At 50.8% G+C, this 13,574-nt stretch overlaps 1 long non-coding RNA gene across 5 annotated transcripts in view; it reads left to right on the top strand.

The window, feature by feature from the left end:
* Window positions 1-13,574, top strand: part of LOC115842781 (uncharacterized) — a 159,760-nt gene that overhangs the window by 119,137 nt on the left and 27,049 nt on the right. For all 5 annotated transcript variants that reach the window (XR_009560210.1, XR_009560208.1, XR_009560209.1 and 2 more), the window contains exon 2: window positions 8,978-9,045. This is a non-coding gene — a long non-coding RNA (uncharacterized lncRNA). The remainder of the gene's footprint in view (window positions 1-8,977; window positions 9,046-13,574) is intronic.

Here is a 13,574-nt window from a genome sequence, read left to right as displayed (position 1 = left end):
GGCTGCCCATCTGTCATCTGCCTGCCCTGGACACGGCAGGGACCTGGTGGGAGGCGCACTGCAGTGCTCGGCCCAGGCTTCCCGGGAGAGCTCATTCCCTGATGGGGACAGGCTTCTGTGCATCAAACAGAGGGGCGAGAGCCTTCAGTACCCAGAATGAGCTGTCACACTGTGTCCCCGGGGCCCACCTGGGCCTTGGAGGGACTTAAGTGGCTCCCCGAGAAGCAGGGCACTGGGTGGCCCCGGCATCCACGCTCCCACCAGCCAGGGCAGGTTCACCTTTGTTTGTACTTAACTACCGGGGTCCTGCATCTGAGTTCGTTAGGGAGGAGGGGAGGCATTTAAACTATCATATATAACATTCATTACGCTCCGGACACTGTCATAAGTGCTTGACCAAAATGCTAATTTATTTAACCCGCCAAACAGCTTTATAGGGAGGTGCTATTTTTTTTTTTTTGCGGTACGTGGGCCTCTCACTGCTGTGGCCTCTCCCGTTGCGGAGCACAGGCTCCGGACGCGCAGGCTCAGCGGCCATGGCCCACGGGCCCAGCCGCTCTGCGGCATGTGGGATCCTCCCGGACCGGGGCACGAACCCGTGTCCCCCGCATCGGCAGGTGGACTCCCGACCACTGCGCCTCCAGGGAAGCCCTGGGAGGTGCTATTTTTATACCAGTTGTTGACAGATGAGGAAACCGAGGCACAGAAAAGCCCAAGGCTTGTACTACATGGCAGAGGTGGGATTCACACTCATATGATCCCGCCTGATTCTGAGTGCTGCCGCTTTAAGAAAGAACTTGGAGAACCATTAAGGGTTTAGTCCCCGTTTCCCTCTAACTCCTAAGTTCGCTGGAATAGCAACAGAGGAAGCTGATGGCTGGGGATTGGGAGAGGGGGTAAGACAGAAGAAGGGCTGTGTCAGGTCCTGTGACCACTTCCCTCCTGGCCAGCCCGGACACCAACGCTGGCAGGTGGGAGCTTCTCTGTCCCCCGGCCTCGAGGTGCAGCTATTAAGGGGGGATTTGCCCATCCATAAATCAAGGCACCTGAAAAGTGAAACCGGGAACCGGCTCTTTCCCCGTGTTTTGATTAAAACAAACATCGTGAAATGTCAACCTGTTTGGAAAGTTTGCGGCATGGAAAGACGATTGCCCAGGTGGCTTTTTAAAAGTATGAGCATTTGCCTGGCTGAACATTTTTTAATTAACACCCTGAGTTAATGTTAATAACTATTCATAGCTCAGTGAGCTGGACTTGGGGTGGGTTGAGGGAACATTTGGTATCTCTGGCAGAGGCGGAATGTTGACCTGGCTGGCAAGGGGGCTGTCGGCCGCTTTTGCAAACCTAAGGGACCTCGGGGCCCATTTAGGCCAGTTTGTAGTCAGAGTATGGCCTTACGGAGCATCATCGGGGCTTTTCCTGTTAGCATAAGTGTTACTGTTGCCGCCCAGGTGGTCTCTGGGGCTGAGGTCTCCCCAGATGTGTTCCGCCCCAATCTGGTGAGCGGTCATCTCAAGGGAATTCTTTGAAAAAAATGTTGCTTGGGGTCACACCGTTTAAATTTACTTCCCTGACTTTCTGTGACCTCATTTTTCCTTAAAATATATTGGAAAAGTGTTTTTGAGTTGAACATTTTATTTTCCGTTCTAACATGGTGAAACTGACACACGGGGGCCCAGGCTGGGCTGGAGGGTGGGTGACCCGGGCCTCGCGCACCTTCACGGGTCAGCCCTCGGCAGGCTGGGGGTGGCACTGGACCACAGCAGCATCTTAATCCCCGTCCAGTGATACCGCACCTCCGAGTCGCTGGTGCGTACACGCCGTATTCAGAGGGTGTCCGTCGAAGCAAAGATGAGATTTTAAAAGAGAAAGCTTGTAACACTTTTTTTTCTTTTAAAGCATGGTAGATTGGGCTCTGTTTTAGGCTCATGTCAAAAACTCTGCTCAGGGAAGACCCAGGAGAGAGCTCAAAGTAGGACCAATGTTAGCAGCTCCAGAATGAGGTGGATTGGGAAAGATGGGAGCTCGGAGAGCTACCCAAAGCTCGTCTGGCTTAGCAATCCTGGGAGAGCTTTGCTGTTGCTGAGATCAGCCGCCTACATTTATGGAGTACCGTGGCCAGAGCACGTGGCTGCTACGATAAATGATTTGTACGCTGTACGAGGCGCTTCGGAATCCAAACAGGTGAGGCATATTTTCCACCCCAAGGAATTTAAGGTCTCCCTGGGGAGAGAAGATAGCTAACCTGCCCCCTCCAGGATCTTGTGTTTAGCACGGACGTAGGGGTACTGGCAGTAGTCCTGTGGCTCAAGTGTGAGCCGTCACTGACAACTGGCAAGTCAGGTGGGGTTTGGGCGGGGCTTAAAGGGAAGGTGTTGGGGAGAGGCAGGGCAAGGGAGGTGTTGCAGATTGTGGGGGGCAGATGTTGGCTGAGAGCCTGCAAAGCAGTCCTACGGCCAGGCTGGAGAGAGAAGAGGATGGATCTGCGTGCGCACGGCCTCTGGTTTCAGGCCGGTGGCCGCCACCGACAACTGCTGGGCAGAGTCTGGCTGAGTTAACTGATCCTTTAGGATGATAAGCGGAGAGCTTTATAGAGTGGACTGGAACAGGCAAGTCTGAAGTCGAGGAGCCTGTGTTGGGAGTTATTGCAACAGTGGAAGGCAGAGTAACAAGGTTGCACTCAGCCTCACCCCTGGAGCCAGAGGAGCTTGGTGCAAATATTGACCCAGCTACTCATAGCCACCTGACCTTGGGCAAGTGTTAAATCTTCCTGTACGTCAATTACCTTATCTTTTACGTAGGGACACTAATATTCATTCATTCCTTCACCCAAAAGCGGGCTGTACCATACAGTGTGTGCTGATCATACAATGGAGAACAAAACAGACACGCTCTCTGCCCTCGGGGATCTAGTAGGCAGAGACACAAGCGAAAATGAAATAAACAAATACGGTCATTTCAGATGAGGTTAAGTGCTGTGAAGGACACAGCCGAGTTGCACTGCTTGGGTGGCCCAAGTAATAGAGCCGTCAGGGAGGGCCTCTCGGAGAATGTGCCGTCGGAGCAGCAGAGACTTTGGAAGTTAAGGGAAGTGGTTCCACTAAGGAAACAGCAAGGGCAAAGGTCCCGAGGCACAGAAGAGCTTGGAGCTTCCCAGCCCAGAAATAGAGCCAGTGTGTGGAAGGATAGTAGACAAGGTGAGCCGTGATACCAGACGAGGAATTAAGTAAAATGTTTACTGGGACACAGTAAACAAAAAAGGACATTCTTATTAGGGGAACATTACGGACCTGAGGTTATCGAGGGCCCAAGCTGTTATCATGGCCATGGGGATGTAACAGAAGACAGACCATGACCAACATTAGCAGAAGAACCAACTGGAGGTAGAGTGATGCTCGGTGTTAGGGGAGGGCTGCCCATCTGCGTGATGGAGAGAGTAAAGCTAAATTCACCGAAGTGGGGAGCTTCCAAGGGGAGCCTGGTTGAGGCACTAGAATAGGTACCACTTGGATGTGGCGAATTTGAGATGATTTGGCAATCGGTGATCACCCTGCCCTGCAGGCAGCTGGCACACCGGGGCTTAGGATAAAGGTTAGGGCCAGGGTTTTGGGAAGTCTTTCATCAAGGATGAGGGGAAAGGGTGGAAATTCAGCCGGCTGAGGACTGAGCCTCAGGGCTCCCCTCTGTGCTGCACCAGGAGGCAGAAGAAGATCCAGGGAAGAGACGGGGAAGGCGATCTTGTGAGACTTGGGCGCCCGAACGGGGTCCACGAGGATCCCAGTCCCCAGGCTCACATACCCTCTCTCTTGTCCACGCTCCTGGGGGGGGCAGCAGGCCCCTTATCTCCCCCACGGCCCCTGCAAGCTGTGTCATGGAGCCTGGCCTCTGTTTACAGCCTGGAGTTGGGTAACAGGCTCCGAGAAGTGGTAGGTCCTGAACCAAAACGTGAATGCCATCAGAGAGCCCTCTGTCCGTAACAACGCAGGTATTTGGAAAATGCCACAAAGCAGGTCTGCTCAGCCCTGCGGCTGCCGCCTGTCAGCAGGGCAAGGATTCTTGGTCAAGTACACAGTTCAAGCCAGTACTGACCATATCCGTCAGTGGAAAGCGCTGCTCTCCTATCAGTGAAATCTCAGGCTGCCCCTGAGATTACCCCGCGGCGGCCCTTGCCGTCTGGGTGTGTCCGACTTCTGGTCTTACCCTGATCGTGCAGGAGGTCCCAAGGGAGCCCTTGCCAGGTTGCACCTCAAACCCCAACTTTGAGTCAAGCTGGCAGCCACTGATCCCCGATTTCCAAGCTGTTTCTGATTTCACAGGCCATCCTGCAACTTCTATTTTGACTGTTTTTAAAAATTGCATCTATAGTTTTATTTCTAGTTCAAGACGATGAATGTCCCTTGCATTTTTATTATCTATTGAGTACCATGGCTTTTTTTTTTTTTTTTTGCGGTACGCAGGACTCTCACTGTTGTGGCCTCTCCCGTTGCGGAGCTCAGGCTCCGGACGCGCAGGCTCAGCGGCCATGGCTCACGGGCCCAGCCGCTCCGCAGCATGTGGGATCTTCCCGGACCGGGGCACGAACCCGCGTCCCCTGCATCGGCAGGCGGACTCTCAACCACTGCGCCACCAGGGAAGCCTGGCATTTTGTTTTTCTTTACCAAACAATGCCTGTTCATTTTAGACGTGCAAAAATGAGAACACAGATCACCCATCAACTTACTTACCCCTAGATGACAGCTGTTAACCTTTGCTTTTTCTTCCCGGTTTGTTTTTATAACCTATGCAATTCTGTAATGTTTTTACAATAATTATAATAGCTAGCATTTATTTATTACTTACTAAGGGCCAAGAAATGTGCTATGCAGTTGAACACATGGTTTAATTTAGCACCAATAAGCAGCCTGTGAAATGGAGACCAGGGTAGTTCTATTTTATATCCTCAAAGAGAAATAACATAATGGTGGTGGCTAAGAGGCTTACTAGGGGCAGCAGGCAGAGAAAGGCCTTTGTGCCCTTCTACAGCAAGAAAAAAAAATTTTTTTGGCTTTTAATAAATGTTTATTGTTAAACTGCAGCATACAGAGCACTTCAATACTGTGTCCCTGGAAAATATGTTTCCAAGAGGGGGTGTACAACAGTATAAAGTATGTACTAGATAAGAAAAAATATATACAATAGCAGTAGGCAAGTGCTCACTTTAATCACAATTCTAAATTACTTATTTTCATATTAACATAGATATTTCATAAACCAAGAAAAACTGAGCTAAGTATTATGTATTTTTTAATGGTTAACACGAGTCAAAGAATTTTTATTTAAAAGAGATCAGGAGCTGGTAATTAAAATAAATAAATAAAACTTAATCCTGACCTGGAGACAAATCCCGGTAAAGATCCAGGTTCATTTTCCTTATTGATCGCACCCTCGAATTCATTGTGTGAATTTGCCAGGTTAGATGGTATAATTATAAATATATATATATATTTTTTTGCGGTACGCGGGCCTCTCACTGCCGTGGCCTCTCCCATTGCGGACCACAGGCTCCGGACGCGCAGGCTCAGCGGCCATGGCTCACGGGCCCAGCCGCTCACGCGGCATGTGGGATCCTCCCGGACCGGGGCACGAACCCGTGTCCCCTGCATCGGCAGGCGGACTCCGAACCACTGCGCCACCAGGGAAGCCCGGTATAATTATCTTTTATAGGCCTGGGTGGGACGATGCTCAGTGTTTACGCTGCAGGGGGGCGTGGTCAGTGGGCGCACTCAACAAAGTGTCTCAGCAAAGACTGCGAGGTCAGGAGATTGGAAGGAAGTAGGCAGACTCAGGGCTGAATTAAGAATTTTGTGACCTTAGGCACTTTTATCTTCGGGAGCCCCTTTCCTGGTAAAAATCAATCAATCAATCAATAATGGTATTTTACACCTCCATAAAAGGCTGAATATAATCCAGGCTGGATTCATTGTTACATAGGCATTAACCTTATTGTCAAATTATTCCTTTTAATTTTAAAAGAAATTGGAACATTTTCGGGGGCCCTTAAATTATCGTTGAGTCCTGGGCAGGTGTGCCCAGTGGGTGTGTCGGCCTTAGGTAGGTTCCTAGAAAGGGGACCTGGCAGCTTGGTGTCCTGACAGCTACTTGGCCTGTTTTGTAGAAGTCCCTCGCCTGTGATTTTGGACCCACTCAGAAGGTTCAGAGTTCCCCCACACTGCATCCCTTTTTGGCCAGAGGCGGGGCTCTCGCTTACGACGTGTTGAAATCCTGTGTTCCAGCCCATTTATTCTCCTTTTCCCACCCTGGTCTTCTCCGGCAGCAGTCTGCTGTGGGACGGGACATGTTTCAGGCTCATGTTTTCTTGGGGCCTCACCAGCCGGGCCTTTTGTTCCTCAGTCCAAGTTACCCAGGAGGACCTGCCCCTTCCATCTGGGTTGGAGGTGGTTGGACCGAGAACCACTAGGTGATGTTTGGCTCGCAGCATCCGCGAGATGTCAGGAAGGAACCTGTCAGGGTCGGGGGGTGCAGGGGGAAGGCAGGGACCGTGGGGGGGCAGGCTGTGGGTAGCCTGTGGCAGCCTCTGGCCTTCCTTGGAGGTTTGGTGTCGGGCGTGGCACGCTGCTGTTGGCCTGTTTCCAAGGGAGGCCCGTCTGCTCCCCGTCCTGCTGTTGCCCTGAAGATGCAAAGGCAGCGGGGAGGTATGTGTGCAGCCTCGGCAGTTGTGGAAGCCAGTGTGCTGTGGGCACAGGGAGGAAGCATCCGTGCTGCTCTATCCAGCCTCCCGAGAGGCCCTGCATCTTGTCTGCCCTGGATGGCCGTGCCGAGGAGAAAAGCAAAGGGAAAAGAGACCCCTGCTTGTTTTAAAGACCAGAGCAAACACAAACCACTCTGTTCAAAGCGGTGGTTCTTAGGAATGTATTTCAGGCTAGAGGTTGGATTGCTTAGAACTGGATTATAGGAGAGGGGGAGGGGCTGCTCTCTCTTGGGACACAAGTAATGTCTCTCTCACCCTCCTACACTGCAGGAGTCAGCTGGGCAGGTCCAGAAACCAGCTGGCGAAGAGGGGAAAGCCCTAGCGGAAGAGCGGGGAGGGGTCAGCTTGCATGAGGTTTCTGGGGAGGCGGATAAGGAGGTGTTTGAGGGGATCCCTTCTAAGCTCTCACTTCTGTGGACCACCAGCGTTGGGTTCACCCAGGAGCTTGTCAGAAATGCAGAATCTCCGCCCGCCATGTCAGACCTACTGAATCTCCAGGTGGTCAGATGGTCCTCAAACTTTGCTGCATATTAGATTTTCCCTGGGAACTTAAAAAAAACTTTTTTAAAAAAAACCCCCAGTGCCCGGACCTTAATCAAGACCAATCAGAACCACTGAGGGCGGGACCCAGGCTTCCCCTTGGGCAGCGGGAATGGCGATTTCAGTGAGTAGCCAAGTCTGGGGACCCTCCCTCCCCTCCCCATCTCATTCCCCCACTATAAGATTTAAAGAAGACCCCCTCGAGTGTCCCACTATGTCCCCTCCAATGTCTGCTGCTAAATTGGCTGGATTGAGACGTCATGGGGGCAGGGTGAGTTTAGATTCACTTGCGTTAAATTTCTCGTCTCCCCTGGAAGGCTGACTGGAATCATTTCCAGTCACCTAGGCTTGAGCTCGAATGAGTTTATCGGATGCTTTCCACCTAATACGCTGAACATGGGTTGGGCAGGTGGGTGGCTTTGCATAAAAGAGTAACAGGAATGGGAATCCGTTCTGGGTGCTGGGGTTGGAGTTGGAGAGCACCCTGCTGTATTCTCGCTTCTTTTCAATGAGTTTTCTAGCATTTGCGAGTTGTCTGGTTAGGTCCCAAGAGTTGCACAGTTCATCGGAGCTAAAACTGTCAAGTTCTTTGCTCCATGGTCAAGAGGCCTATACTGCATTTGAGGTTGGCTGTCGTTGAGGAAGCCAGCCCAGCGAACATGTCCCCAGGATTGGGGGAGGGGGTCCTGGAGCGCACCGGGATCCTGATCCAGCGGCTGCAGCCCAGCCCCATCCTCGGAAACTCTAGAAACGTAGGGAGTGATCCAAGCCCCGCGATGATGTGTGTGCATCCAGCGAAGGGACAGAACGCCACCCAAACAATCCTTTCTCTTGTGAGTGAAGGTTACGGGTTTTCTGTTTCAAACCTGATGGTGTTGTTTTCCTCCTTTTGCTTTCTTCTCTCTGTTTTCACTTGCCAACCTAAGGGTCTAGAGCGATTTCTTTGAGCCTTATGATGGCGAGGCTTAGAATGAGGCTATTATCTTTAAACACCTTTTGAAATACTAGTCTTCCTGGTGTCTGAATTAGGTTGAACAGAGGTCGGATTTAAAGATTAAATATCTATTCTTTGGCAGCAACAGTGACTGTGCTGATAGCTGTGCGTGTTTGCTCAGGAATTCTACGGGTGGTGTGGGATAGCCTTGTTCTCTAGAAACCCGCAAAGGAGTAAAATGAATAAAAGCATAGCTAATATTTATTGAGTGCACAGAGCTAGGTGTTCCTCATGTGTTATCTCATTCAGTGAATTCAAACATATCATAAGGTCAGAGTATATAAAAATTCAGAAATGCTGTCATAGAAATCTTTGAGCAAAAGTCTCCCCAACTCAGGACTGTGGCAATAGATTAATTTTGTAGTAAAGGTCCATTGTGAATTTAAATTTTGTTAAAACTTTAAAACAATGACTGTCCAGTGTCATACCCATTCATGTCTTAGTTTATTCTAGATCTGGTTTCTTATGGTGATAACCTATATTTCTTTGAAAGTATTCTTCAGTTTGCCATGTACACGATGGATAGGAAATGGATTTCTCCGTTTATTCTGAATTAATGGTAGTTTTATTCTATATTGAAGAATAAACAGCTATAAACGCCTGTGTCCCTGGGAGGCTGTCTGCCATTCGTTTTAAGCTTGAAGATGAGTTTCGTTATCTGGTTTCCTGTTGTAAATCTCCCTTTCTTTTTCCAGGTGAAATCAGAGGTTCGTGACTGACCTGAGTAGGTGCTTTGAACCGAGAAAGAAGGACAAGATAAAAGGTGAGCTGCACATAGTAATCAGGGCACAGCCCTGCTGCTCTTCTTGCTTTGGGGGTTCTGCTCCTTCCACGTCATACCTGGCTGCCCCGATATCCCTACGCACCTGCGTGCCAGCCTGGAGTGCAACTGGCAGGCCGGAGCCTTGCACTGGCCATCAGAGAGGGTCCAGAGACACAGGCTGGTAAATTCTAACAGTCATCATGAAAAATTCAGGCCAGGCTGTACTCTCACAGCTTTTACTTAGATGAACTCATTCTTACCTCTCACAGCCCAAGCCAGTCAGTCATGTTATACCCAACCTACAGAGGAGGAAACCGAGGTCCAGTCATTCACCCGGGACTGCACAGTTAATTAGCCAGGGAGCCAGAGCTGGCACCGGTACTGTGATCTCTTTCCGTTCCGAGTGACAGAGAATCGTCCCAGTCGCCGGCGCACCACGCATCAGTGTTCCTGCCGCCTGCTCTTTAGACGCGTGGGTCCGAGGCGGGACACAGATGTCTTGCATTTTGCAGGGAGAACCATCAGGTAGGTGACTCCAAGGCTGCAGGTCTAGGAGACAAGGGGGCGTATGATTTCTCCTGCTGCCCTTCAGGAGCAGAGACTGGCTGCAGGATTCAAGGGGATCGCAGGGCTTCTGGAATGCTGCTGACTGCAGTCTGGCCCTAATAAAGCAGGACGTGGGGCAAGGGGCCACTCCCTGGGTGCGAGGGCTGGGTTACCTATAGCTCTCTAGACCCCATCATCCACAGAAGTCGCAGTTCTGGCTGTAAGTCCCAGGCACACGTACACGTCAGTCCTGCCAAGGTAGCTGGAAGCTCGGAACGTGGGCATGTTTGACTGGAGGCAGCAGATGGTCTAATAAAGGGCGTGCTGTGCTATGCAAAGCAGGGCTTTGGAACTGGGAGATTATGGTGCAAATTCGCCACTGTTGGTCTAGCATCAAGGTAAACAGCATGGACCCAGAAGTCCTGGGTTCAAATCTTATTTCCCGCTGCTTTCTCACTTTGTGACCACAGGCTGGTGACCTTCACTTCTCCAAACCTCAGTTTCCACATCTGTAAAATGGGGATAATAAGGATTATCCCCACCACGGTGTGATGTGAAATGAGAGAATACACCGAGTTAGGTGCCTGGCACCGTGCCTGGGACATGTGAAGCATACAGTCAATGTCAGTGTTGTTGTTGTTGTTTTTCTTACTAGCTCTGGACATGATCTTGGGTAAATCACGAAGCCTCGGTTTCCTCGTCTGTAAGCTGGTGATGCTAATGCCTTATCCTCAGGGGAGGTCGTGAGTTAAATGAGATAACACAGAAAAGCGTAGATCACAACAGGTGCCCTGTCTATTAGTTCTCTTGCTCATTTATCATTATCTACCTGGATCAGTCAGAAGGAAGGCAGCCACTGAGTGATACTAATCCCTCCATCCGCTAGACTACCAAGTCCCAACAATTGCTCTGCAGCGATTTTTCAGTTTTTTTTAAAAAATTTTATTACAGTATAGTTGCTTTGCAATGTTGTGTTAGTTTCAGGTGTACAGTAAAGTGAATGAGTTATACATGCGCATATATCCACTCTTTTTTTAGATTCTTTTCCCATACAGGCCATTACGGAGTACTGAGTAGCGTTCCCCGCGCTATAATTAGTAGGCCATTATTAGTTATCTATTTTAGATATAGTAGTGTATATACGTCAATCCCATTCTCCCAATTTATCCCTCCCCTGGTAACCGTAGGTTTGTTTTCTACATCTGTGACTCTCCTTCTGTTTCGTACATCAGTTCATTTGTACCCTTTTTTTAGATTCCGCATATAAACGATATCGTACGATATTTGTCTTTCTGTGTGTGCCTCACTTCACTCAGTATGACCATCTCTAGGTCCATCCATGTTGCTGCAACCCCGATTTTCCAGTCTGAACCTTCTCTCTTCCCAGCCGCCCGCTGCTGCTCTTGACTTTGGTAGCACAAGCTGGGATGCACCCTAGGGGCTCCAGTCTTTCTTTTCCAAAGTAATTCTATTTGTTTTCCCTAAGCCTCTTTCTTAAACCCAGGATTCATCATGTCACTTTCTGACTGAAAACAAACAAACAAACGAAAAACCTTCCATGGATTTCTATTGATCATCTCAGCAAACAGATCTCATTGGGCACCCACCTTATCGCCCACCACTCGAATCTGAAGCCTTTCAGCTGAGCCCACCTGCTTTGGATCCTACCCCCCAAGACTGGATTATTCCTGCACCCCGCCTCTGTGCTCTCCCCACACCCTCTCCCCGTGTCCCCAACTGTGTGCTTCACCTCCTCCAAACCCCACACCCGCAGGGCCCTGCCGCACCGTCGGCCCCTACACCCGGCACATCACCTTACTTTCAGGACTTCACCTGCCGTCTTGTGTGCCTCCCCAGCTGGTGCCTTGAGAGTGGGTGGAGGCGGGGTGGGGCTTGTTTTCTGTCACTGGGGTGTTTTGTTTATCCCACCCCTTTTTCGCTGCTCATTCTAGGACCTGCACAGACTGGGTGCTCGGACGATGATGGTGTGGGTTACCTGCTGGGAGGATGGGCCTGGAAAGGAGAGTCAGTTGCTTAAATGAGGCTTCAGCCGCTGTGTGGCTTTGGCAGGCTGTGTGTGAGCCATGGGGCGGGAGCAGGGGGTTAATGAGTGACTCCAGGGGGATTTCCAGGCAAATTGTGGGCACTGCCTTTCTGAGAACAGCCTCTCTGCCTTAGCCCGCCCTCTCCCCTCCCTCCCTGGACGACCCCCCCCCCCCACCTGAATGCCAGTTCATTCCATAAGAGGCACAGTCCCTATTCCCATCGGGATGGCAGTGATGCCCTCATTCGTTCATTCATTCGTTCTTTCATTCGTTCATCTAACAGGTCGCGCTGGGCGCCTGCTCTGGGGCAGGACTGTTCTAGGCAGAGAACATGATCCTCATAAGAGGCACAGTCCCTATTCCCATCGGGATGGCAGTGATGCCCTCATTCGTTCATTCATTCGTTCTTTCATTCATTCATCTAACAGGTCGTGCTGGGTGCCTACTCTGGGGCAGGACTGTTCTAGGCAGAGAACATGATCCTGTTCTCGTGGAGCTTGCTTTCCAGTGCGGGGTGGGGGGACTGGGGGGGTTGGGGGCAGGTAGATAATACACAGAATGGTAAATAATTAACTTATCTAGTACATGATAGCAGAATAGTAAATAATTAACTTGTCTAGTGCATAATAGCCTTGTGGAAAAGAAAATAGAAGCAGGAGCTGTTCAGATGCGCTGGGTGGGGAGTAGAGGGCAGGTTGCAGCCTTGAATAGGTCGGACGAGAAGGTGACATCTGAGCACGGCCTTCAAGGAGGTGAGGTCTCTGCCAGCAACAGCTCCATCAAGGCCGAGGCAGGAGCGTACCTGGTGTCTTTGAGGACAGAAGCGCAGGTGGGGTTGGAACTAAGTCGGGGAGCTCAGTGCCTGGGGATGAGGCAGAGGCCAGGGAGAGCCTTGGGGCCGTCAGGCTTTCCCTCCGAGGGCCCTGGGAGCCATGGCAGGATTTGGAGCGAAGCTGTGCCAGCAGCCCACTTCCTAGGGGCTTGTATGGAAGCCGAGAGGCCGGGGCAGCTGAGGGATGAGGGTGCAAACAAAAGGGACATTGAAGGTGCCTTTTCTCTCCTCTTCGCTCACATACAGGTGACAATAGAATGATGTTTAAGGTGGGGATGAGCTGAAACTCCCACTGCCGCTTCCCAGGGGCTGAGTCTCAACAGCTGTGCCTGCCTTACTCAGCAGAGGCTCTTGCACTGGGGTTGGGGCTTAGCGCAAGGATCCCATCTCCCCTCATCCCTGCCAGTGGAGCCACCCGGGGCCACACGGGCAGGCTGCAGACTCGGCAGCAAAGAATAGTAGTGACAGATGAAAAAATAAAGGAAATAGGGAAAAAATTACAGGAGGAGAGAGACCAGCTACCCCTGTTTCCCCATGCTTGTTGTGTCGGGGCGGTGAGGGGTGCAGGCTGCTCTCAGAGGACCCCTGGCGGTGGGGTTCTCACCCCTCAGAGTGACCAGTACTGCTCAAGGTCATCCCCTTTCCCCCTCCCCCCAAGAACGTGGGCCTCGACAAGTGCAGGGATGCATGGCATAATGGTAGGAATGGCATGGCTCTTCCTTCATCTTTCCTGTCCTGTGGTCACGGGGACCACCAAGGTGGGCACGCTAGGGGTGGTCCAGAGCTCACCTCGGAAACAGGGTCTTTCTGAAAATGCTGCCAGGAAGACCTGGTCTTGGTCTTGTCAGCAAATGCCCTATGATGGCAGGTGCACTGAAAACTCGGCCCGTAACACACCTGAAACTAACACAACATTTGTGAATCAGCTATACTCCAATATAAAATAAAATTTTTTAAAAAAAAACAACAACAAAAAAAGAAAAAATAAAGGAAACTCAGCCCATAATGGAATGCCTAGCGCCCATCTTTGGGGGACTTCTCTGTGACTCACATATGGCGGAGGAGGTAGCTGAGGACTGTGACCCGGACCTCCGTGTACCTGGTGA

Source organism: Globicephala melas, chromosome 20, assembly GCF_963455315.2.
Source record: "Globicephala melas chromosome 20, mGloMel1.2, whole genome shotgun sequence".
NCBI lineage: Eukaryota > Metazoa > Chordata > Mammalia > Artiodactyla > Delphinidae > Globicephala > Globicephala melas.
This window is presented reverse-complemented; position numbering and strand designations above follow the sequence as displayed.